This window comes from Marmota flaviventris, chromosome 9 (assembly GCF_047511675.1).
Source record: "Marmota flaviventris isolate mMarFla1 chromosome 9, mMarFla1.hap1, whole genome shotgun sequence".
Taxonomy (NCBI): domain Eukaryota; kingdom Metazoa; phylum Chordata; class Mammalia; order Rodentia; family Sciuridae; genus Marmota; species Marmota flaviventris.
In genome coordinates, this window is record NC_092506.1 from 83,504,246 (window position 1) to 83,530,006 (window position 25,761).

Genomic DNA, 25,761 nt, shown 5'->3' on the forward strand with positions numbered 1-25,761 from the left:
CACCATCAATATCATAACAAGACCCAATTTATAGCTTTGTGGGGCACAGTTTTGGAATATGTATATATTTATTTGATACTGAATTTATGCTCATGAAAACAAGTCTCTATTTTACTAAAAAATTATGACCCATTGAAAGACAAAAACACATAAAAGAGGGGGCATTTACCATGGAATCTTGAAGCTGTGTATCAGTGATGTAAGTTTCAATACAACAGAAAGCAGTACTCCAAAGTAAAGAACATAAAAAAATAGCATATCATGATCTTGGTACTCAGAATTTGGAGAGATTGTCTTTTGAAGATATTACCAAGGTGGAACTTAGAAATTTATTAATTTTAATTCTAGATTCACAGTTTTCTTCCCTTAGGAGTACAAACACTTCCTTTCCAAAAATAAAATTGTTAAAAATTTCTACCCTGTAAATATTTGATTTGACGGAGCTATGCTTATCTTTCCTTTAGTCCCTCCAAGTTGCTCTGCTTCTTCACATCATCTGTGATTCTTCGTTCCCAATCAGTCCCTCTCCTCTGTAAGACAATGAAATTGGTAATGCTTTTATTTTTATGACTACAACATACACTATTTTAAAAAAATCTTTCTGTATGAGAAGATCAAATTCAGTTCTTAAGTGACATTTAGTTATCCAGGGAAAAGGCAACTAAATGTTAAGGAGTGTGTGTGTGTGTGTGTGTGTGTGTGTGTTTTAGGGGTAGGAGGGCATTATTAACTTAATTAAAGTTGTATGTTAACTTTGAATGGGATAACACATAAAAAGTTCAAAAGGCACAATGCTGACTTTATTTTCTGCAAATTTATTGAAAGGGCCAATATTTTATTTGTGTATATATATATATTTTTTTCTCTGAACTTATTTTTTTATGAACATGATGCTTTCCTAGATCATTCTACTTTTACTCATTGCTAGAATTACTGAGCTTAATGGTCAATATTGACCTTTATGTATATTCTTGAAGTTTAATTATTTTGAAAATAATTCATATGCTCTGTGCTTTTTGTTAGAATTCTTTCTCCATGCCAGAGGTATCTGTAAGTTCAAAGGTAACTCTGTCTTTGATGTTTAGTTGCTGTTGTTTGAAGGAAACTGTGTGATTTTGAACAGAATCTCTGGGAAAACCTTTATCAGCAGAAGATCCTGAATATCCAAGTATTCTAAACAGAGATTATTATAAGGATGTCAGAAATCTCAAGTGAGATCTTCCTGGTCAATATTGAGACAATAATAGATACATTTCAAATAAAACTCTTATTTCTCCTTTTAGTACAAAATCTCTTTCATTATTAGTAAATGGCACAATTATCTATTTACATAATAAATAAAATCAATAATAAATACATAAACTCAGGATCTATTCTTAGTTCCTTCCTTTTTTAATGCTCCAGATCCAATCTCTCACTATAGAGTGTGCCTCCATATGCATAGTTACTTTTTCATTTGCATGTCTCCCTCTCTACCTATGGCAGCATCATTCCTTGCTACATGAATACAGTTTCTCCGTTTGCCTTTTTATGAATCTATTCCTTTCTCAATAGCCAGAACATTTTCTTAAAAATATAAACCATACCATGTTACTATTTAGCTTTACATTGTGTGGGGATGAGTGCCAAGGTCTTATTTTGCTGTGAAAGTCTTTACCCGACATGACTTTTGTCTACTTATCCCACATTGAGTTATAATATTTACTCTGTAGCTTCCTGTGCTCCTACTCTGTGCATATTTGTCCTCAATCTCTTGACTACTTATGCCAAATTCATTGCTGCCATAGGAACACTGTTGCCCCTCCCTGGAATCCCCATGTTCCGTACTGCATGTGGATGATTGCTTGCTATCAATCAAATTTCACCATAAATGTCACCTCCTAAGAGAATAAGTCCCTTAGACTGTGACCTGAAAGAGCCACCTCACTTGCCTCCTAAAATTCTCTTAAAATTACAGTTTCATTTTACCTTATTTTACATTATTATAGACATTTTAATATCTGTTTGTAAAAAAAATTCTTGAGTACAAGGATTATTTTTTTTAAGCCATCACTTTTAGTCCTGTCTTCTTGTAATTTTGTTCTTTAAGTGAACCCAAATTATTGAAGGGTTTTAAGCAAAGAAATGGCATGTTATGATGTGTGTTTTAAATGATTATTTCTGTAGAAATTATTGGAGCAGAACAGAAATAAAGGGAGAAATAAAGAGTTAAGAGGTGACTGCATTTCTTCATTGGGTGAGGATCTGAAGCAGAGCAGAGGTAATGGGGATGGCATAAAAGAAAACTTTGAAACATAGTTAGCAATAAAATCTATAGAATTTAGTGATATATATGAGGAAAAGCTTCCCATAACTGCTCATGCTCTCTCTTGCATGACTTGTTGCTACTTAGAATAAATAAATGGGGGGAAAGAAGAAAAATGCATTCATGGAGGAATATGATACATTTTGAACATGTGTATTCAGGATGCAGTTGAAATGTCTGGAACAAGTAAGATATCTAGTAAAATTTAGAAAAACAAGAAATCAGTGTTCTCCCTTGTTTTAGGGAACATAATGTATTTTAATCAGAGTAGATTTATTTATGAGCCTCTGTTTTATGCAGAACCAATGTGTTGATATTACAAATTATGACAATTGGTTTCATGAATCGATCAGCTAGTTCAAATTTTAAAATAATTAGAAAAGCATTAAATGGAATTAAAAAGAGCAGCATTCTAAATTGTCCTGGTGAGGGTTTAAAGCCACATTTTAGTTCCATGAAATAAGGTTCTAACTGCTACGGTGTCTATAATGAGGTCTGAGTAGTATTTTTGTTCTATTTTATTATTGCCTTCAGGCAGGCTATGAGCTTTATGAATTTTTGCTCAACAAATCAGATATGTGGAGAAAGAGGCTTTCTCTCCTTATTCATATTTAGTATATTTTTATATTTTAAACTTGACTTAAACTAACAGAACTATACAAACTCTTAGGCATAGCTGTTTTTAAAAAACACTCTATAATCAAATTCAATATTATCTTTCGTATCTCATTCCTTTATAGTTTTTCCCCTTGTATGAATATTTGAAAATTCCCTAGTAAGGCCTAGTTTATAATTCCACATATTTTTTAGATTTTATGTTTCTAATTGTAAGGAGCTTTCTTGTCCTTCTCCAGCAGGCAAGTACCTTGAAACCTTTAGGACCAGGTCAGATAATATTTATCCTCTGAGACCTTCCTCAATCCACCTACTTTCCCTATACATAATCCTAATCATTGATAGTTTATATTAAGAAAGAGAGCTATAGCATTTGGTATATTCATTTAGAGTAATAGTGTCTCTAAATTGAACGCCCAAACTTAAGAAAGACCTAGATTTTTAAGTTTATAACTTTAACATGTTATCAAAGATTGAATTTTAAAAACCAAATTAGTTCTTAATAATTTCTTCTGTGGAAAAAGGTGGGCTCATGGGGGCTTTAAATTAGTGTTTGATCTCCCTTATGAATTTATATTATAAAACTCAAACACTTTAAATCATTTCTATGTATTTACTGTATTTTTTCTCTTATAAGTATGCTAACTTTCTGGAAACCTCTATGGATCTAATAAATTCAACTTTAACATATGACAAAGAAAAATAAAAAGAAAAAGAAATATGATCCTAGTTTCAAGTTCAGAGATACTATGGGCAATCTGAAAAAAGGACTTAAAAAAACCTTAAATCAAAAATTTCAATCCCTAAGAGTTTTTTCTTCTTTCTAAATATGAACAACCATCTTCACCAACACACACACACATACAAACACACACACACACAAAAACACACACACACACACACACAGAATGTAGTATGTTTAAAGTTAATATGTCACCAAGTTTTCTCTGAAATATCTTTCATATACTTGTCTCAGGATCCTTCTAGCATAAAACATTGGTTCAAGCTACCATCATGTCATATGGACTTCTGTGGATAGCTTTTTCAATTGTTTTCTGATTCATCACTTGATTACCGCCAGTCATTTGCTGGAGCAGGACTTTTTAATTGAAGCCTGATGGTCAACTTGGGCTAGCCACCTGCTTTGTTTGCTTTTACAAAAGCATAAGTTTGACTTTTCCATTTTTTATCCTTGGAAAAAAATTTTAAAATAGCTTATGAAAAATGTGTGAAAACAAAGTATTGATGTACATAAAAAAGTTATTTTCATACATATAACATCTACATTTCAGATCTTATTTTTAACTAATAAGGATAGCATTATCATAGCAAGTTGCCTTTTGGTGAAATTGTAAAGTTTTGTCTAGATGTTGACTGAGAGGAGTTCGAAATCCAAATTTTGCTTTCCACGGATCTATAAGAGAAGTCAAAGCATGGGTGATGGGGTTGGGGCCAAGAGTAGTGGTGATGTCATTGTTGAGTACAAAGTATACTAGCATTTGATCATTTAGTAGTGAGTAAAATTTAAGACAGTATGCCTCCATTAGCAGCAATACAGATAGTGCCTGAAACAGGGCTTTGGGTTTTGACAGTGTGACAGTGTGCCAGGGACATATTAGGCAGTCAAAAGTTGTGTTGTCTTCTACTATTACTGCAAATAAAAAAGTCTCTGAAATTGGCACTGACTTATATGGGCTAAAAACCAGGAGTGGACTGGGTGGGGTTGACTCAGTGACTATATACATATCAGATTTATTTTATTTTTTCAGTAAACTAATTTTATTGTGTTTTCAAGTAGTTACACTTTTCAGAAAGGCTGAATGATTTAATGCATCAATTTTGAACTGGAGTTCAAAAAAATTAGCTTTTCGTCTACTTCCATCTCTTAGCTGACTGGGCTTGTGCTGGCAAGCATTTTACTAACGAAGTCGTTTTCTTTCAGAAAATAGGCATAGTATTTAAAATCAACCTATTAGTGAACATGTTTGTTCCTCTGCAATGTTTTTTTAAATTTTGATTTTGTCCAAAAGTTGACTCTGTCTATTGACATATTCAATCCTGGGAAGTTATTTTGAGAGAGACATTTTCAAAGGAACTGTATCAGTAAATAAAGTTAAGTAATGAAGTAAGCTTTTCCTCTTAGGCAAGACCTCAGCTGGGTGGTTGGTACACACCTGATGAAATAATCTTGCACAAGCTGTAAACAGACTTTTATGTGTATATCCTTAATTCAGTAACTTTCCTTTGACATTTAATGTCATCATTATGATTAGCATTTGAGTCACTATGCTTTTTAGGATGAGGATTTAGAACAAAACCTAGAGAATAAGTGCACAGCTTTAGGGAAAAAATTTTTTTTTCTCACTTAGGTATCACTTAGATCATTTTGTATAGGATACTGTCTCTTAATTTCTCTTTCATGAAAATACCCACAAAATATTAGTTCTTCATGCTTGTGTGAAATTATAATGAACATTAATAAAAATCCATATTTGGATGGTAAATTGACACAGAGTCCTGAAGAGAGTAATTATTTTTTTTTCATGGACTATTATAGGCCAAATTTCCATGTGATAGCTTTGAATAAAAATTGTAAAGAAAGAATATATTAAGTCGTTATAATTGTCTTTTGGGGCCATTATGAATTACTCTGGTTACTGAAGTGAACAAAAGTACATTGATCACCTGGTTCCATTCATTTATATCCAGTAATGAGAAAGATAAAAGCTGATAGGACATTCGTTGTGGTAGGGCATAAAAGTTAGGGAAACGATCACTATTTTCTCAAGAGGATATTATTGTGGAAGGGCATATTATGTATTACCCCTATTATTTCCTTAGTAAAGTATAGACTTTTTCACATATAAATTTTTTATTGTCAGTATGTGGTATTTGGCATTTTATAAATGTCAGATAACTCTTTATTTATTGATATACAGCTCTGGAAAAGAGCTAAGTTACATTTTAGCAGAAAAATGAGTGGTTATCCATACTCTGATGGGCTTACAATCAAGGCCAATCTCTCTTGATACTTTTAGCCAGAAATCTGAATAGATATTGGATTGACGTTATAGGCACACTGGATTATAATGAAAGATATAGTGGATGATGATTTACACTTTTCAGAAATTTATTTCATGTTTGAATAAATTAGGCAAATCTTCCACAGCCCCTTCAAGCTGGGCAGGGGCATGATTCTTATTGGAATTGATTCTTTTTTTTTTAATTATCATTGTTATTTTTTTTTAATTTTTTATTGTTGGTTGTTCAAAACACTACATGTTTCTTGATATATCATATTTCACATTTTGATTCAAGTAGGTTATGAACTCCCATTTTTACCCCATATACAGATTGCAGAATCACATCAGTTACACATCCATTGATTTACATATTGCCATACTAGTGTCTGTTGTGTTCTGCTGCCTTTCCTATCCTCTACTATCCCCCCTCCCCTCCCCTCCCCTCCCCTCTTCTCTCTCTACCCCCTCTACTGTCATTCATTTCTCCCCCTTGTATTATTTTTCCCTTTCCCCTCACTTCCTCTTGTATGTACTTTTGTATAACCCTGAGGGTCTCCTTCCATTTCCATGCAATTTCCATTCTCTCTCCCTTTCCCTCCCACCTCTCATCCCTGTTTAATGTTAATCTTCTTCTCCTGCTCTTCGTCCCTACTCTGTTCTTAGTTATTCTCCTTATATCAAAGAAGACATTTGGCATTTGTTTTTTAGGGATTGGCTAGCTTCACTTAGCATAATCTGCTCTAGTGCCATCCATTTCCCTGCAAATTCTATGATTTTGTCATTTTTTAATGCAGAGTAATACTCCATTGTGTATAACTGCCACATTTTTTTTACCCATTTGTCTATTGAAGGGCATCTAGTTTGGTTCCACAGTCTTGCTATTGTGAATTGAGCTGCTATGAACATCGATGTAGCAGTGTCCCTGTAGCATGCTCTTTTTAGGTCTTTAGGGAATAGACCGAGAAGGGGAATAGCTGGGTCAAATGGTGGCTCCATTCCCAGCTTTCCAAGAAATCTCCATACTGCTTTCCAAATTGGCTGCACCAATTTGCAGTCCCACTAGCATTGTACAAGTGTACCCTTTTCCCCACATCCTCGCCAGCACTTGTTGTTGTTTGACTTCCTAATGGCTGCCAATCTAACTGGAGTGAGATGGTATCTTAGGGTGGTTTTGATTTGCATTTCTCTGACTGCTAGAGATGGTGAGCATTTTTTCATGTACTTGTTGATTGACTGTATGTCCTCCTCTGAGAAATGTCTGTTCAGGTCCTTGGCCCATTTGTTGATTGGGTTGTTTGTTATCTTATTGTCTAATGTTTTGAGTTCTTTGTATACTCTGGATATTAGGGCTCTATCTGAAGTGTGAGGAGTAAAGATTTGTTCCCAGGATGTAGGATCCCTATTTACCTCTCTTATTGTTTCTTTTGCTGAGAAAAAACTTTTTAGTTTGAGTAAGTCCCATTTGTTGATTCTAGTTATTAACTTTTGTGCTATGGGTGTCCTATTGAGGAATTTGGAGCCCGACCCCACAGTATGTACATCGTAGCCAACTTTTTCTTCTATCAGACGGCGTGTCTCTGATTTGATATCAAGCTCCTTGATCCATTTTGAATTCACTTTTGTGCATGGCGAGAGAAAGGGATTCAGTTTCATTTTGTTGCATATGGATTTCCAGTTTTCCCAGCACCATTTGTTGAAGATGCTATCCTTCCTCTATTGCATTCTTTTAGCCCCTTTATCAAATATAAGATAGTTGTAGTTTTATGGATTGGTTTCTGTGTCCTCTATTCTGTACCATTGGTCCACCCGCCTGTTTTGGTACCAGTACCATGCTGTTTTTGTTACTATTGCTCTGTAGTATAGTTTGAAGTCTGGTATCGCTATACCGCCTGATTCACACTTCCTGCTTAGCATTGTTTTTGCTATTCTGGGTCTTTTATTTTTCCATATGAATTTCATGATTGCTTTCTCTATTTCTACAAGAAATGCCATTGGGATTTTGATTGGCATTGCATTAAACCTATAGAGAACGTTTGGTAATATCGCCATTTTGATGATGTTAGTTCTGCCTATCCATGAACAGGGTATATTTTTCCATCTTCTAAGATCTTCTTCTATTTCTCTCTTTAGGGTTCTGTAGTTTTCATTGTATAATTCTTTCACCTCTTTTGTTAGGTTGAATGGAGAAAAATTGAAGGCATTCCCTCGAAAATCTGGAACAAGACAGGGATGCCCTCTCTCTCCACTTCTGTTCAACATAGTTCTCGAAACACTGGCCAGAGCAGTTAGACAGATGAAAGAAATTAAAGGCATAAAAATAGGAAAAGAAGAACTTAAATTATCACTATTTGCAGATGACATGATTCTATACCTAGCAGACCTAAAAGGGTCTACAAAGAAACTATTAGAGCTAATAAATGAATTCAGCAAAGTGGCAGGATATAAAATCAACACGCATAAATCAAAGGCATTCCTGTATATCAGCGACAAATCCTCTGAAATGGAAATGGAATTGATTCTTATAGAAAGTTATCTTGATTAAGCTTATGATATCATAGACTTCTCTATAACTAATACAATGAAGGATATTTTGGTGAAGGAAAAAATCATGACATATTTTTCCTGAGAATAGGAATGATGCAAAAATGTCAATCAACACTTTATTCGATGTTTGACTGGAATGGAGGGTAGTGCAATAACACAAATTATAATGTCAATTCATAACAGTGAGATAGGAAGAGATACAATGGCATTCACGGACGCCATGATTATGTTCATAGTTAAATGTATACACAATTTATTGTATTACAGGTAAACTATGACAATTAATAAGTAAATGTAGGAATTTTTCTGTAAAAAAATTCAATATACAGGTTCAATATCCTAAAGTTAATTCCATTTCTGTATGCCAGCTTAAACAATTAGAAGATAGAACAATGTACCACTATGGGAACTAGAAAATAAATAAAAAATCCATAAGTGCTCAGAAGAAATGTGTCAGGGTGATGGGGTAGAGAATCATAAGACACATACTCTTGAGGAATGTATATACTCTCCTTTTGTATTTTAGTTAAAATTATGTTGATGGTATTTTTTGTATATGATTTCTATTTTGCATTGCATATCTCAAATACATTGATAATATTTTTAAAACTATGTTTCTATATGGAATTAGTAGGAAAATCTTGAATATCTATACAGGAGAAAGTGCTTATTTTAGAAATAAAGAAGGAAATCAGAAGGTTATATAACAGAACTGAGGGGCTGCGAACATTTGGGTGTTCTTTCTTCTCTGCTTAATTGAAGACAAACTTTCCTAATGATTAGACTATCCAGTGTGTTAAGGGAGAATTCTTATTAAAAACTTATTTGGAAAGGGCACTACTGACATCCTAGAAATAATTTCCAATTTAAAATAAAGCAAAAACACTCTTTTTCCTTCTTTAATTGTTCTACATCAAAATTTTATGCTTGTTAAGATTCTAGGCATACAGTTAATAGAGCACTATAGAAAAAAAGGCAAGTAAGACACACTTAGATATAAAGTCAGCTTTCAAAATAATAAGATCCTATTCAATTTGTGTTTAAATTTAAAAAAACCCTCTATTATTCTCTTCTTAAATTTTATATATTCCTGCAGCATATTACATATATTTGAATTGAATTATATATATGATTATTTATGCAATTCTGAACATAGAAGAAATTGAACTTAAACTGAGAACAAATTATAATTCATGATTGTACTGAATCTCATGGAATTAACGTCACCATGTTAGTCAGCTTTCTGTTAGTGTAACAGAATACTTGAGATAATCAATTTATAAAGGAAAAAAAGTTTATTTTGTCTCACAATTTTGAAGGTTCCAATCCATGGTTGAGTACACCATGCTTTTGTGCCTGTGGTGAGTCTACATATCATGGTGGGGAGAGTGTGTTAGAGTGAAGTTTCTCACCTCATGTTGACTGGGAAATGAAAAAGAGAGAAAATAAGACCAGCATTTTACACTCACCTTTAATGGCACTTCCCCTTTAAATCACTCCAGAAATTCTGACTTCTTCTGATTTCTGTCACCATAGATTAGTTTTGCCTGCTCTTTAACTATAAATGAAATTATATGGCACCCATTCTTTGTGTTTGTTTTTAATCAATATAAGTGATTTGAAATTACTCAGTATTTTTAGAAATTTAAAATATTTTTAATATTCCATCTGTTTTTTCCATATTCTTGCTGATGAACATATGAGAGATTTTTAATTTTTGGTTAATGACAAATTCTCTATATAGAGAATGGATTCATATTCAGCTTTACAAAAAAAATGCTACACAGTTTGTCAAAGTGATTGTATTATTTTACAGTTTTATTAACAATGAATGAGTCTCCACTTACTGTTCTTAACCACATTTAGTGTTATGAGTCTTTTTTATTTTAGGTATGATAATGGGTGTGAAGTGGCATCACACTATGATTTAATTTGCATTTTTCTGATGACTATTTCAAGACTTTTCATTTTTTTTTAAACTAGAGGGGCTTACCTCTTGAGCCACATCCCTAGCACTTTTTATTTTTTATTTTGAAACAGGGTCTTGCTACGTTGCTTAGGCTTTGCTAAGTTACTGACGCTCCCTTTGAATTTGTGATCCTCCTGCCTCAGCCTCCCAAGTTGCTGGGATTACAGATGTGTGCCACTTTGCCCAGCACAGATATTTTTATGTTCTTATATAGCAATTTGGATATCTTCTTTTGTCAGGAGTCTGTTAAAATTTTTTTGCATATTTAAAAAATTGGGTTATATTTTTATTTTTGATTTTTATATTCTGTCAGACATATGTATTCAGATATTTTCTCCTAGTTTGGAGTTTATATTTTTGACACTTTTAATGGTATATTTTGATAAGAAGAGTTTTTAAATTGGTTCATAACTGGTTTATAACTTTTTCATGCCTTTTGTATAATCTCTCAGAAATATCCAAACAATATCAGTGCAATATTATCCTTTGATATTTTTGAGAATTTCTACAATTAAACTTTTAGATTTACTCATTGTTCCATAGTATTATATTGAAGAAATCTTTTGTAATTTATTTTTTGGAATGGAATTTGTACAATGAGTACTATTTTCCCTCTGAATGGCTGGTAGAAATAAATAACAAAATTTCTTAGACTTGATGTATCTTTCTTTGTATGAAGCTTTTCCTTTATAAATATAATTCCCTTAATATATGTTAAGTTATTCAGACTTTTATTTCTTCTGGTATCAATTTTGGTAATTTAATTTTTCTATCTTTTTTTTTAGTTTCCATTCTGGAAGAATATGAGTCATAATAGTTCTTTAATATTCTTTTTATTTTTAGTAATATTTCAATTTTTATTTTGTATCTGTGCCCCATTCCCCATTCCCCATTCCCCATTCCCTGTCTTTTTAAATCAGTCTTGCCAGGGATGTGTATCAATTGCATTAATCTTTCTAAGGGAACAATTTTTTTGTTTCTTTTCTGAATTTGTCATTTTCTATTTTATCAATTTCTGTTCTTTATTTTCTTTCTTCTACCTACCTTATTTGATTTGTTCTTTTGTCTACTTTTATAATGAGGAAAAATAAATTTCAGCCTTTCACATTTTCTGAATAAGCTTAAAACTTCACATCTAAAACTCTAAATTTTCCTCTAAGCATTTTCCTAGTATATACCACATTTATTCTGTTGTTTTTTCAATATTGAAAATATAATTTTCTAATTTTCTTTATTACTTCTGCAACCAATCATCTCTTTAATATTGTGTTGTTTAATAGTTAAATTCTTGAAGCTTTCTAGATATTTTTTAATTATTTATTTCCACTCTAATTCTGTGAGGGTCAGAGAATGTTTTCCATATATTTTTAACACTTTAAATTTTACTGAGTCTTCTTTTTTAATTGAATTTTTAAAAAATAAATGACATCAAAATACATTACAATTCTTATTACATATATAGAGCACATTTTTTGATATCTCTGGTTGTATATAAAGTATGTTCATACCAATTTGTGTATTCATAAATGCAATTTGGATAATGATGTCCATTATATTCCACCATCCTTGCTAACCCCTTGCCTCCTCCCTTTCCCTCCCACCCCTCTGCCCTATCTAGAGTTCATCTAATCCTCCCATGCTCCCCCTCCCTACCCCAATATGAGTCATTCACCTTATATCAGAGAAAACATTTGGCATTTTTTTTTGGGGGGGGGGGAGGATTGGCTAACTTCACTTAGCATTATCTTATAGCCAAAGTACAGTACTTTTTAATTTGGTTTTTTTTTTTTAGTTATACATAACAATATGATGTATTTTGACATATCATATATGCATGCAATATAACTTCTCATTTTGTAGTTGTATACAATGTGGAGTTATGTTAAGGCATTATTGCAAAATCCTAAATAAAACTCTGGGTGTTTTTGAAGTAAAAGATAAAGGATTTATTCTGACCAGGGTGGAGGGAGCAGAAAACAGGCACTTCTGCAGCTTCTGACCCAGAATGCAGGTGGAGATCAGTTAAAAATAAAAGAAAAGAAAACACAAAGAAGGAGGGCTGGAGAGGCAATCATAATCATAGGACACATTTCATAAAATGGAAAGTACCAAGTTACATTCTCCTCAGAATTTATGCCTTTTTGTACTTACTCAGGAAGCAAACTTGCATTAGCTGCATAGTTTAAAGACACTGTGGTCAGGGTGCAAGTGGATGGGGGTGGAGGTGTCAGCTTCTATGAGAGTCGGCTCTTGAGGAAAGGGGAGCCAATTTCACACAGGGTGAGATGTCTGAACAAAATGGGGCCAGCCTAACCTAATTTTTGAATCAGCCATAACGTTTACACTGGTTGTGTATTCATATATGAATATAGGAAAGTTATATCTGATTTATTCTACTCTTTTTTCCATTTCCCTCTCCTTTCCCCCAACTCTGCCCTGTCTAATCAAGTGAACCTCCCCTTCTCCCTTTCCCTGTTTATTGTGAGTCAGCATCCACATAATCAGAGAGAAGATTAGGCCTTTGGTTTTAGGGATTGGCTTATTTCACTTAGCACGATAGTCTCCAGTTACTTTCATTTACTGGCACATACCATAATTTCATTCTTCTTTATGGCTGAGTAATAGAATACAGTCTTTCTTTGTGAATGTGCCATATTCACTTGCACATAAAAATGGTTTTCCATGAAAAAATCACTTAGGTCAACTTGCAACTCATATTGTTATATGAATGCTTATTTTCTTTCCTTTTTTTCCCCTGGAGACATATATTTCATTATGCAGCAGTGGTTCTTCATTCATATACAGACTAAATAATATGCATGCACCATCAAAATTTAATAAAATTAAATTACACTGTTTCAAAAAGGTCTTTCTTAAGTTGAACTTAAAAAGTATATGTATATAGCAATAATAATAACTTCACATTATTAGTACAAGAAAAATGAGGAATACAATGCTTCTAGCAGACGTGGTTGTTGTGATTGATATTAAGATGTAAGAAGTTTTATATGCCTTTTATTTTCCTCAATAAATACAAATATTAGCATGGGAGAAAAAACAATGATGTGTTGGCATTGTGAAAACAGTTTTGACTCTGTGGAAGTGATTGTCTGGTAACCTGTTAGGAGCTGTGAACCAACCACACTTTGACAACAATAGCTCCAAGAAATGATACTCTGGCCTAAGGCATGATCTTTCTGATGTCAGCTGAATGCATTAGTGACAAAGATCACTTCAGTCCATGTCCAATGGTCTGAAAAGAACTGAGTAAACAATATATTGGTGTACCTTTTTCCCCACATCCTCGACAACATTTATTGTTGCCTGTAGTCTTGATGATTGCCATTTAATTTCTCTAATTACTAGAGATGTTGAACACTTTTTCACATATTTGTTGATCATTTGTATTTCTTCTTCTGTGAAGTGTCTATTCAGTTCCTTAGCCCATTTATTTATTGGGTTATTTATGTTTTTGGTGTTAAGTATTTGAGTTCTTTATATATCCTAGGGATAAATGCTTTATCAGAGGCACATGTGGTGAGGATTTTCTCTGAACATGTAGGCTCTCTCCTCACTTTATTAATTGTTTCTTTTGCTGAGAAAAAGCTTTTTAATTTGAACCCATCCCATATATTAATTCTTGGTTTTACTTCTTGCATTTTAAGAGTCTTGTTAAGGAAGTCAGATCCTAGGCTGACATGGTAAAGATTTGGGCCTGTTGTCTCTTTTATTAGGTGCAAGGTCTCTGTTCTAATGCCTAAGTCTTTGATCCACTTTGAGTTGATTTTTGTGCAGTGTTAGAAATAGAGGTTTAATTTCATTTTGCTGCATATGGATTTCCAGTTTTGCCAGCACCATTTGTGGAATAGGCTATCTTTTCTCCAGTGTGGCACCTTTGTCTAGTATGACATAACCATATTTATGTGGGCTTGTCTCTGTGCCCTCTATTCTGTACCATTGGTATACAAGTTTATTTTGGTGCCAATACCATGCCATTTTAATTACTATATCTCTGTAGTATAGTTTAAGGTCTGGTATTGTGATACCACTTGCTTCACTTTCCTTGCTAAGGATTGCTTTAGCTATTCTGGGTCTCTTATTTTCCAAATAAATTTCATCTTTGATTTTTCTATTTCTATGAAGAATGTCATTGAGATTTTAATAGGAATTGCATTAAATATGTATAAATATACACTCATACATTGCTGGTGGGACTGCAAATTGGTGCAACCACTATGGAAAGCAGTATGAAGATTCCTTAGAAAATTGGGAATGGAATCACCATTTGACCTAGCTATCCCACTCCTTGGTTTATACCCAAAGGACTTAAAAATCAGCATACTATAGTGACACAGCCACATCAATGTTTATAGCACCTCAATTCACAATAGCTAAACTATGGAACCAAACTAGGTGTCCCTTAATAGATGAGTGGATAAAGAATACATGGTATATATACTCAATGGAATATTAGTCACCTTTAAAGAAGAGTGAAATTATGGCATTTGCCAGTAAATGGTTGGAGTTGAAGAATATCATGCTAAGTGAAATAAGCCAATCCCACAAAACCAAAGGCCAAATGTTTTCTCTAAAATGAAGATACTAATTCACAGTAAGGTGTGGGGGTGGGTACTAGGAAGAATAGTGTTACCTTATATTAGGTAGAGGGAAGTGATGTGAGTGGAGGGGAGGGGTTGTGGGGATTAGAAAGATAGTAGACTGAAACAGTCATTGTTACTGTATGTATATATGTGACTGCATGACCAATATGATTCTGCAACACGTACACTCAGAAAAATGAGAAATTACATCTCATCTATGTATATCAAAGTGCATAAATGCATTCTACTATCGTGTATAACTAATTAAAATAAATAAAAATTATAAAAATTATTTTGGTATGTTACACGGGCAAGTTGTTGGCTTTAAGCATGTAGCAACAGTTGGCTGAATGGCTAGCAAAGGCATCATTTTCTCATTATAGAAACTGAAAGTAGTTCTTGTTCTTCAGGCCATTGGTGCCTTCTATTTAAGTCACTGCAATGAAACTCTCAGAGAAGAGAGAGAGAGAGAGAGAGAGAGAGAGAGAGAGAGAGAGAGAGAGATAACAAATTTGTGTGCATGGTAATATCAGCTATTTATGGTTTTCCCACTTTGAGATCATATTATTGGAAGGATGACAAACACCTAAAAAGAAACAGTCTTCCAAACCTTATCTTTATTCACACAGTATAAATCATTCTGATTGTTCTACATTTGTTTATCTCTACAGATTCCAAGCTGCTCTAGATTCTGTCATTTTGGTGACTCTATTTAACTACTTGCCTGGCTTTTCACCTGTTCCACAATATTGTGGAATAGCATAAATAGGAGCTATTATGAGTTCAATAAAATAGTGCATATGTGAAGTACAAATATGTGTGTTGTGTTTTGTAGGCACGTGACATATATTTATGTGCACTTTGAATAAACTACCCCCCTTAAAACTCTTTTTCTGAGAATCCTGTGAATTACATTTATGAGAAACCCTGATAGAAATATGTATAGTTATTCTGAGATGTCTTTTCTTCCTTAGGAAACACACACCAAGAAAAAAAAAAGAAAGCTGTTATAGGTTTAGACTGATCATTAGATCTAATATCTTTACAAAGCCATACACTAGAATTTTTATTTGATTAACTTACTTTCCATTGATGTAGAAAGACCTGAATAGAATAAATACCTTTGTGCACACTGTATTTTTACATTAAATTTAACATGCATCAATATCAATAGTAACCAGATTTCTCAGTTGAAAAATGGAAAAACTGTCAGAATGACCCCATGACTCATATGAGGTGGCATTTACTATTTTTGACATGAAGAGATTAATACAGATTGCATTTTAACTCATCATTGTAGATGTTAATCTAAAAAACCATCGTGTTTTATGAATAATTTTGTGTCAATTGCTTCTAAATTAGATCTATATTTCCCCTGTGAATTCTTAATTAGTATCTTTGCTCCCATCTAATTTAAATTTAACATTTTTGTTTTCTTTACACAAATTCTATTTTTGTAGAACTCTGAAATGCACTCTTTAAAGGGATATTTTTTTCAAAGGGTCCAGATGGTACCAATAATTATTTATTATCTTTAGCTTCTACCATTATCTGTCATCCAATCTGTGATATTATAAATCTTGTTCAGTGCTCAGAATTGCTGTAGCAATTTAATGAAAAATGCTTATGTAATAAGAAGTTCAGAGAAATCTAGCACATTATACAGGTAGGAATACTTTCAGAGCTTTAATTAAAAGTCTGATGACTGTGCTGGCCTCATATTAGGGTTTTATGAGTAGTTGCATATGACTCTAATCTTTTCTGCTTGTCTCTAATTCACTGAATAACACTGAAATATATTTCCATAGAACAGTGTGAATGGAACTTTTATCTTTTTCCAGTGTAAAATTGAGAGAAGTCATTGCAGAGAAGCTTTTACACTTAATAACTAACTAAGACTCTTCAGTTAATTTTCACTTGGAGGAGATTAGGGAGTTCTTTCTTCCAAGGGGGATTGGGAAGAGAATCTCACAAGACTGATATATTCAAAGGCAAGACATATTATTATTGGTTTTAACTCTGGTACCCAACCCCTAGTAAATGCTCAGTACATACCAAATTATTTCTAGTCTCTGGTATCTTCTCAAATTCCTGTGGGGCAGTTAAAGTATGTTTACTTATTAAATTTTTCCTTTCAAACAGAATTATTTAGACTTTATTTAGATTTTGCCTGTACCACTTTGGACTATATCTGTGACATAACACTGATTGCATTTTATTATAATTTGTTGTAGATTATCTCTTTAGGTGATGATCTCATTGAGGATAAATTTTTTCCCATAAATCTTTGTATCTATGGTCTTTGAATATATTGTACATATCATGTTATCATTAAATGCTTTTGATTTAATTAGTTATGTTTCTGAGAGCAGTTGTGTATGGCTTATAGCCATAAGCTTGCCCTATAATTAGGACATAGCATTTTGGTGATTAACTAAAACTATTAGTTTTCTTTTCTTCCTTCTTTCTCTTTCTCAATTCTTCCCTCTCCTTTATAAACTGCTATTAAATTTGTTTCCCTTACTATGCAAATGAAATTAAATTTTTCAAAAGGAAATACATAATTTTCTATTTGGTTAATTTTATATTGTTACAATAAATACGACAAGAGTTATATCTATTTTGTTCAGTGTTTCAGCCTATTAAAATATTTTAAAAATAAAATTTCTCAGGTAAAATTATTTTGAATATTTGATTTAAAAATCATCTCGGTATTTATCCAAATTATTCAGAAGTTGCTAAGTTATATCAGAGCAAAAACCTAACCACTAAAAACCTCCCACAGTTCTAAACCGTTTATTCAAATAATTCATTATATTATTTTACTTTGAATATGATTAATTGTGCTTTTACTCAGCTCATAATTTTTCTATATGTTCTCCACAGAATTTCATGAAAAATATATCTAAAAACTTCTTACAATTGAATTTTGTCCTACAGAGTGCTATCATTTAACTTCTCTATCACTGAATTACTTCACGGGAAATGATGGCATAAGCACCTTTGAAAATTGTTTCTTTCATAAAAAGGCAAGGAAAACACTGGAAAAATAGAAAAAAATCAACATTTTTAGAACAAAAGCCTTGTAATAACCTTGTGAGCAATTATTGAAAAAAAGGGTTTTATTTCAGTAATACCAGCAAGTTTTGAGATATCTTAACTTACCACATCCCTATCCACCTCTTCCCATCTCTTGGTAGCCTTGAAAACCAACAGCCTTATGATAATATTAAAATCACCAGTCTAACAGCTACTGGAGAATATATGTGGGGTCAAATCTATAAAGGCTGGTTTTCAACTAACTATAATTATTTGATCTGTCTGACATTTCCCTTAAAAATCCCACTCACATTTTTAAAATAAGAATGTCTTAATTTTAAAAATCAGAATCAAACCAGGCACATCTGTCATCTGAGCAGCTCAGGAGATCAAGGCAGGAGAATTATAAGTTCAAAGCTAGCCTTAGCAACTTAGTGAGTCCCTAAGCAACTTATTGAGACCCTGTCTCTAAATAAAATATATAAAAAAATGGGGATGTGGCTCAGTGATTAAATGATCCTGGGTTCAATCCCTGGTTAAAAAAAATCAATCAGAATCAAAGCTTTTCTAGGGTGTACACACTTACAAACTTTTGCTCATGGATATTTGATAAAACAAATTAGTGGCAATTGCCTACATCAATGATGATGGTTGGGGCACGTAGTATTCTGACCAAAAAAGTTTAAAGGAAAAGTTTGTTGGATTTCTATATAGTAGATTTAAAAATCTTTGACATGTTACTAGAAATCTAGATGATTCCTCATATGCATAGTGCTGTGCTCTTTGTATAGGACTAAATGAATACTCCAGAAAGACCCAAGGAAGCTCTAAATGTTTACCTCTGCTTGACTTGTGTTGAGGTTCAACACAAACAGGAAGTGAAGGCTAGGGCAGAGTTTTAAAATGCCAGGCTTAATATCAGTATCCCCTGACAGAAACACACAGTTATTTGACAAAACCTGAGAACTTACTGATTAGACACAGTTAAGAAAGTTTATGCTTAATCAATTTTTGACCATTAAGGTAACTAACAAGAGAATACTGACTTTATAAACTTAGTTTAGAAAAGTCATTAGATAGCAGCAGGAATAATCACATGAAAAATATCAACAAAAATCCTGGGGGAAAGGAAGAAATTGATTTACAAAGTTGAAACATTACAGTATTTAAAATTTTCATTTTGACAAAAAGTTATGAAAAGAAATAAGAAAATGTGGTCCCTTTAGAGGAACAAAGAAATCAATTTTCCTGAGACTCTGTGGAAATTGTGACTCGTAAAGCTCAAATGTGAATTTGCAAAAAGCTCAAATGTGAATTTGCTAGCCAAAGACCTTAATTTGGTCATTTTAAATATCTTTGAAGAAGTAAATATATTTGAAGAATAGTATTATTAGAACACTCACAAAATAGAAAATATCAGTGAAGAATTAAAATTATAAAGAATGTCTAAGTACAAACTATGAAATTTTATATCAAAAATCTGCTAGTGGTTTACCAGCACATTTTCACAGGAAAAAAGAAAAGAATCCATGAACTTGAAGATAGGTCAATTGAAATTATTCAGTTGAAGGAACAGGTGGAAAAGAGAATGAAAAAAAAAAAATGAACAGAGGCTCAGAGAATCAACAGCTATAAAAGGAGTCTCAGAATTAGTGTTAAGAAAAGAGGAAAGAATGTTTGAGGTAATTTTTTCAAGGACATGAATAGGTTAAAAGTAAAAGAATTCATAGACATTATTATTGCTGTGGGTATATATGTGACTGCATGACCAATGTAATTCTGCAACCTGTACACTCAGAAAAATGAGAAATTATACCCCATCTGATTCAAATGTACGACATGTCAAGATCATTGTACTTTCGTGTGTAACTAATTAAAACAAATTTAAAAAAAAGAAAAAAAGTAAAAAAATTCAACATCTTCCAAAATCTGATGAAAAATGAATTCCTGTTAGGGTAAATTTCAAGATAGGTACATTGAGAAACATCATGTATAATCAAAGGCAAAAACAGAAACTTGAAATAAGAGACAAGTAACTCCTCAAATACAAGCTATCCTCAATTATGAGGGCTAACTTCTTATTATGAACAATGAAGGCAGATGTTTAAAGTGGGACTATGTACTCTAAGGCCAAAAAACCCAAAATCCTCTTTAAAGAGACTGTATATACAGCAAAATTATCCTTCAAACATGAAGAAAGGAATAAGAAATTTTTTCATTAACTAAATCTGAGGGAATTTATCATCAACAAACCTGCCATTGAATACATGTTCAAGAGTCCTTAAGGCTGAAATAAAAGAATACTATACCATAATTTAATTTCACATGAAGAAGTAAAGACCACTACAAAACATAAATGTGTTGGTAAATATAAGAGCAAGTATTAATTTAATTTTTGTTTGTAGTTCTTTTATCTTGATTTAGAGGACAACTTTATAAAGCAATAATTATGAATAATTGTGAATGGAAATATAGTATATAAAGATGTAATGAGTATGATAACAACACAGAGTAAGGAAACAATAGAACTACAGAAAAGTAAAGTTTTTGTAAACTACTGAAATTAAGTTGATATTAATTTGAACTAAACTGTTATAAATTGAGAAGTTAATTTTAAAACCTAGAGCAATCACTAAGAGAAAAACTGTAAAATATAGAAAAAAAACAACAAGGAGATTAAAATAGTATTCTAAAAACATACATTTAACACAAAAGAACACAGTAATGGAGGGAATTAGGAACACAAAATATATAAAACATTGGAAACAAATAACAAAATGGGAACTATAATCTAACTTCATCAGTAATTTACATCTGTAAATGTAAACAGATGACACAGTTTCATCAAAAAATGAAAGACTGACAGAATGAGTAGACAGTCATGCTCCAGCTATCTTCTATATTTAAGAGACACACATTTATTCAAGAACATGAGTAGGTTAAAAGTAAAAGAATACTCTGTTGAAATGGAAACCCAAATATAGAGAGCTGGAGTGTCTGTATCAAAACCAGTTACATAAGTAACATGTAAGAGAAATAAATTTAATACATTCATAGTTAAAGGTATTTTAAAGTGATAAAAATGCCAATTCATCAATAAGACAGATCACAAACATGTATGGTCCATGAAGCAAAATCTAGCAGAACCGAAGAACAATGTAGACAATTTAACAACAATAGTTGCAGAATACAGAACCCAACATTCAGGAGAGAAAATAGAAGGTCAACAAGAAATTAATAGACTTTTATGACAGTATAATTTAATTAAACATATCAAATATCTTTAAGATATTCTACCCAACAACATTAAAAATTTCTTCTTAAGTATTCGTGGGATATTCTCTAGAATAAATTATGTGTTAGGCCATTAAAAAATCATCAAAGATTGAAACAATAGAAAGTATATTCCCCAGTAACAATGGAATTAGAAATTAGAAATAAAAATTAGAACATTTTTTTCATATATTTATTGATTGATTGTATATCATCTTCTGAGAAGTGTCTGTTCAGGTCCTTGGCCCATTTATTGTTTTGGTTATTTGTGGTTTTGATGTTTAGCTTTTTGAGTTCTTTATATACTCTAGAGATTAGTACTCTATCTGATGTGTGAGGGGTAAAGATTTGCTCTCAAGATGTAGGCTCTCTATTCTCCTCACAGATTGTTTCTTTTGCTGAGAAGAAACTTTTTAGTTTGAGTCCATCCCATTTATTGATTTTTCATTTTTAATTCTTGTACCACAGGAGTCTTATTAAGGAAATTGGGGCCTAATGATGGAGATTAGAGCCTACTTTTTCTTCTATTAGATGCAGGGTCTCTGGTTGTATTCCTAACTCCTTGATCTATTTTGAGTTGAGTTTTATGCATGGTGAGAGATAGGGGTTTAATTTTATTTTTTTCATATGAATTTCCAGTTTTCCCAGCACCATTTGTTGAAGAGGCTATCTTTTCTCAAATGCATGTTTTGGACACCTTTGTCTAATATAAAGTAATTGTAATATTGTGGGTTAGTCACTATGTCCTCTATTCTGTACGCTTGGTCTACCAGTCTGTTTTGGTGCCAATACCATACTGTTTTTTTGTTACTATTGCTTTGTAGTATAATTTAAAGTCTAGTGTGGTGATGCCACCTGCTTCACTCTTCCTTCTAAGGATTGCTTTAGCTATTCTGGGTCTCTTATTTTTCCAGATGAATTTCATGATTGCTTTTTTTATTTCTATAAGTAATATCATTGGGATTTTGATTGGAATTGCATTAATTCTGTATAGTGCCTTTGGTAGTATGGTTATTTTGATAATATTAATTCTGCATATTCAAAAGTAAGGTAGACCTTTCCATATTCTAAGGTTGTCTTTGACTTTTTTCTTTAGGGTTCTGTAATTTTCATTATATAGATCTTTCAACTCTTTTGTTAAGTTGATTCCCAAGTATTTGTTTGAGGCTATTGTAAATGCGGTAGTTTTCCTTATTTTCCTTTCTGAGGATTTGTCACTGATATACAAAAAAAGCCTTTGGATTTATGGTTGTTGATTTTTGTATCCTGCTACTTTGTTGAATTCATTCACTAGTTCTAGAAGATTTCTGGTGGAACTTTTAGGGTCTTCTAGGTATAGAATCATATCATCATCAAATAGTGCCAATTTGAGTTCTTCTTTTCCTATGTGTATCCCTTTAATTTCTTTCGTCTAATTGCTCTGGTCAGTGTTTCAAGAACTATGTTAAATTGAAGTGGTGGAAGTGGGCATCCCTGTCTTGTTCCAGTTTTTAGAGGAAATGCCTTCAGTTTTTCTCCATTTAGAATGATGTTGGCCTGGGGCTTAGCATAGATAGCCTTTATGACACTGAGATATGTTTCTGTTATCCCTACTTTTTCTAGTGTTTTGAATATAAAGGGTTGGTGTGTTTTGTCAAATGCTTTTCCTGCATCTATTGAGATGATCATATGATTCTTTAAGTCTACTGATGTGATGAATTACGTTTATTGATTTCTGCATCTTGAACCAAACTTGCATCCCTGGGATGAATACCACTTGATCATTGTGCATGATTGCTAGGTATTAGAGAAATGCAAATCAAAACCACTCTAAGATTTTATCTCACCCCAGTCAGAAAGGCAGCTATTATGAAGATAAACAACAATAAGTGTTGGCGATGATGTGTGGAAATAGGTACACTCATACACTGCTGGTGGGATTGCAAATTGGTGCAGCCAATATGGAAAGCAGTATGGAGATTTTTTGGAAAATTAGGAATGGAACTACCAGCTATCCCTCTTCTGGTCTATACTCAAATGCCTTAAAAACAGCATACTACAGGGACACAGGCATATGAATGTTTATAGCAGTACAATTCACAATAGCTAAGCTGTGGAACCAACCTAGATGCCCTTCAGTAGTTGAATGGATTAAAAAAATTGGCATGTATACACAATGGAATAATATTCAGCAATAAAACAGAATAAAATCATGGTATTTGCAGGTAAATGGATGGAATTGGAGAAGATAATGCTAAATGAAGTTAGCCAATCCCCCCCCAAACTAAATGATGAATGTTTTCTCTCACATAAGGAGGCTGATTCATAGTGGGGTAGGGAGAAGAAGCATGGGAGGAATAGACAAACTCTGGATAGGGCAGAGGAGTTGGGGGAAGGGAGGTGGTATGGGGTTAGAAATGATGGTGGAATGTGATGGACATTTTTATCTAAAGTACATGTATGAAGACATGAATTGCTGTGAATATACTTTGTTTACAACCAGAAATATGAAAAAGTGTGATCTTTATGTATAATAAGAAATGTAATGCATTGCACTGTCATATACAAATAAAAAAAGATTAATAAAGAAATTTGGAAAATTCATAATATATGAAGAACAAACAATATTCCTCTATATAACCAATGGAACAAATGTGAAAAAATTATAGAAAACCAAAATTTATGAGATGCAGCTATAGTAGTGCAGAAAGGCAAATTTATAGCATTAAAATGCATATATTAAAACAGGAAAAATTTTCCAGGTGACAAACTTAATGTAATCACAAAGATGGCAGTAAATGAGCTAGGGATTAAAGGACAAATCAGATGAAAGAACAAGAGAAGGAAATCTTAAATAGTAAGAAGTTGAAGCTTGTGGTGAATACTTCTGAAATTTTTCATTGGTGGAAAGCTCTGATTTCATGGATGTATGTATTCTTATCCAGAATTTCTACAAATCCATGAGAAGATTGATAACGCGTAAAAGAATGAAAGATCAATTTATAAAAAAAGAATATCTGAATAGACAATAATGTGTTCAAATTCCATAATAATTAGGGTTATGAAATTTAAAATTATTTCTAATGCCAGTACACCCTGATGACAGTTAAAATGAAAAAGAACAATTATAAATGTTGGCAAAGATGTGAATCACTGGAGATTCTGATAAATAGTGCTGATATTACTCTGTTGGAAATAATTTGATTATCTACTAAAATTGAATAAGTACATATCAGTAAGTTAGAAATTCTAGTTCAAGATACCCAAGAGAAATGTATTAACCTATGAACAAAAACCATGCATAAACATAGATTAATTATTTGTAATATCCCTAAGTTATAAGCAAACTATATGTCCTTGTACAGTGGAATTATTAGAGACTGATATCTTCATCCAATAGAATATAGCAATGAAAAGAATAAACTAGAGAGGTACACAACAATATGTATGAATCCCCAAAGCATAATTTTTTAAGAAAGAGCATATGGAAAGAAAAAAAGTAGTAATAGTGCAAAAATACTGATTCTTAATCCCAAAGAGGCTAACTTAGTTAATGTAACTACTAGAAAAGGCAAGGAGTTGATCAACATAAAGTTCAAAATAGTAATTATTTTTTTCAGGAGAGGAAGACTTTTTGAAGTGAATATGAGACAAATGTAACCACAGAAGATTATGGAAGTCTTACACTTGCTCTGGCATCCAGAGGGGTTCTATCATCTCTTCGTGTTCTCAATTGATCCTCTTGGCTGTTGGTTTTATGTTGGTAATTATGATTATTTGTTAACATGAGTATTTGTATTTCTAAATTTTTGAATATGTGCTGTTTCACTGTAATTTTTTTCTTAAAGGAAAATAGGTGAAAAGTTAAGTTTCTGGATATAATTCTACAGTGCTGACACTTTCGTCCTTTATATTTCTAAATAAAGCATCAACCTATCAATTTTATGCCACTTCCAGGTGAAAATGCTAGTCTAAAAGATTCATTGGATGTGGAAATATAATGATCTTGGAGGATTTTAATCATTATGAAGATAATGGGTGAAAATATTTAATTTTAAAACTATCCTTACAAACATAGGATATGTTTACTACCTAGATATTTCTCACAGATGAATCACAATTCTTCAGTGACTGAAACTGCTCACTTATCTGTGATATGCTGTGTCATGTGCAGGCATGGTTAGAATTACAAAGTCACCTCGCCTTGGTTAATTGATAGGCCCACTGTCACATCCTGGTTTTCACATTTCCAGATTTTTAACTCTCTGGCCCTAGAATGGCATCTGCTGGCTTTTTCTCTTTTAATCTGCTTCCTCTTCGAAATTACACCATTTAGAGAGAGAGAGTATAAGAAATAACTAAAGCTGCACATCATTAACAGAGACTTATATAGACTTTGAATGATGTATTTGT

General features: G+C 32.5%; 1 protein-coding gene across 1 annotated transcript in view; it reads left to right on the forward strand.

Moving 5' to 3' along the window:
• Nucleotides 1-25,436, forward strand: part of Jrkl (JRK like) — a 243,280-nt gene extending 217,844 nt beyond the window's left edge. The window contains exon 5 of the transcript XR_003584939.3: nt 24,969-25,436. The gene's annotated coding sequence lies outside the window, so the exon portion shown is untranslated. The remainder of the gene's footprint in view (nt 1-24,968) is intronic.
• Nucleotides 25,437-25,761: the final 325 nt, after the last annotated feature.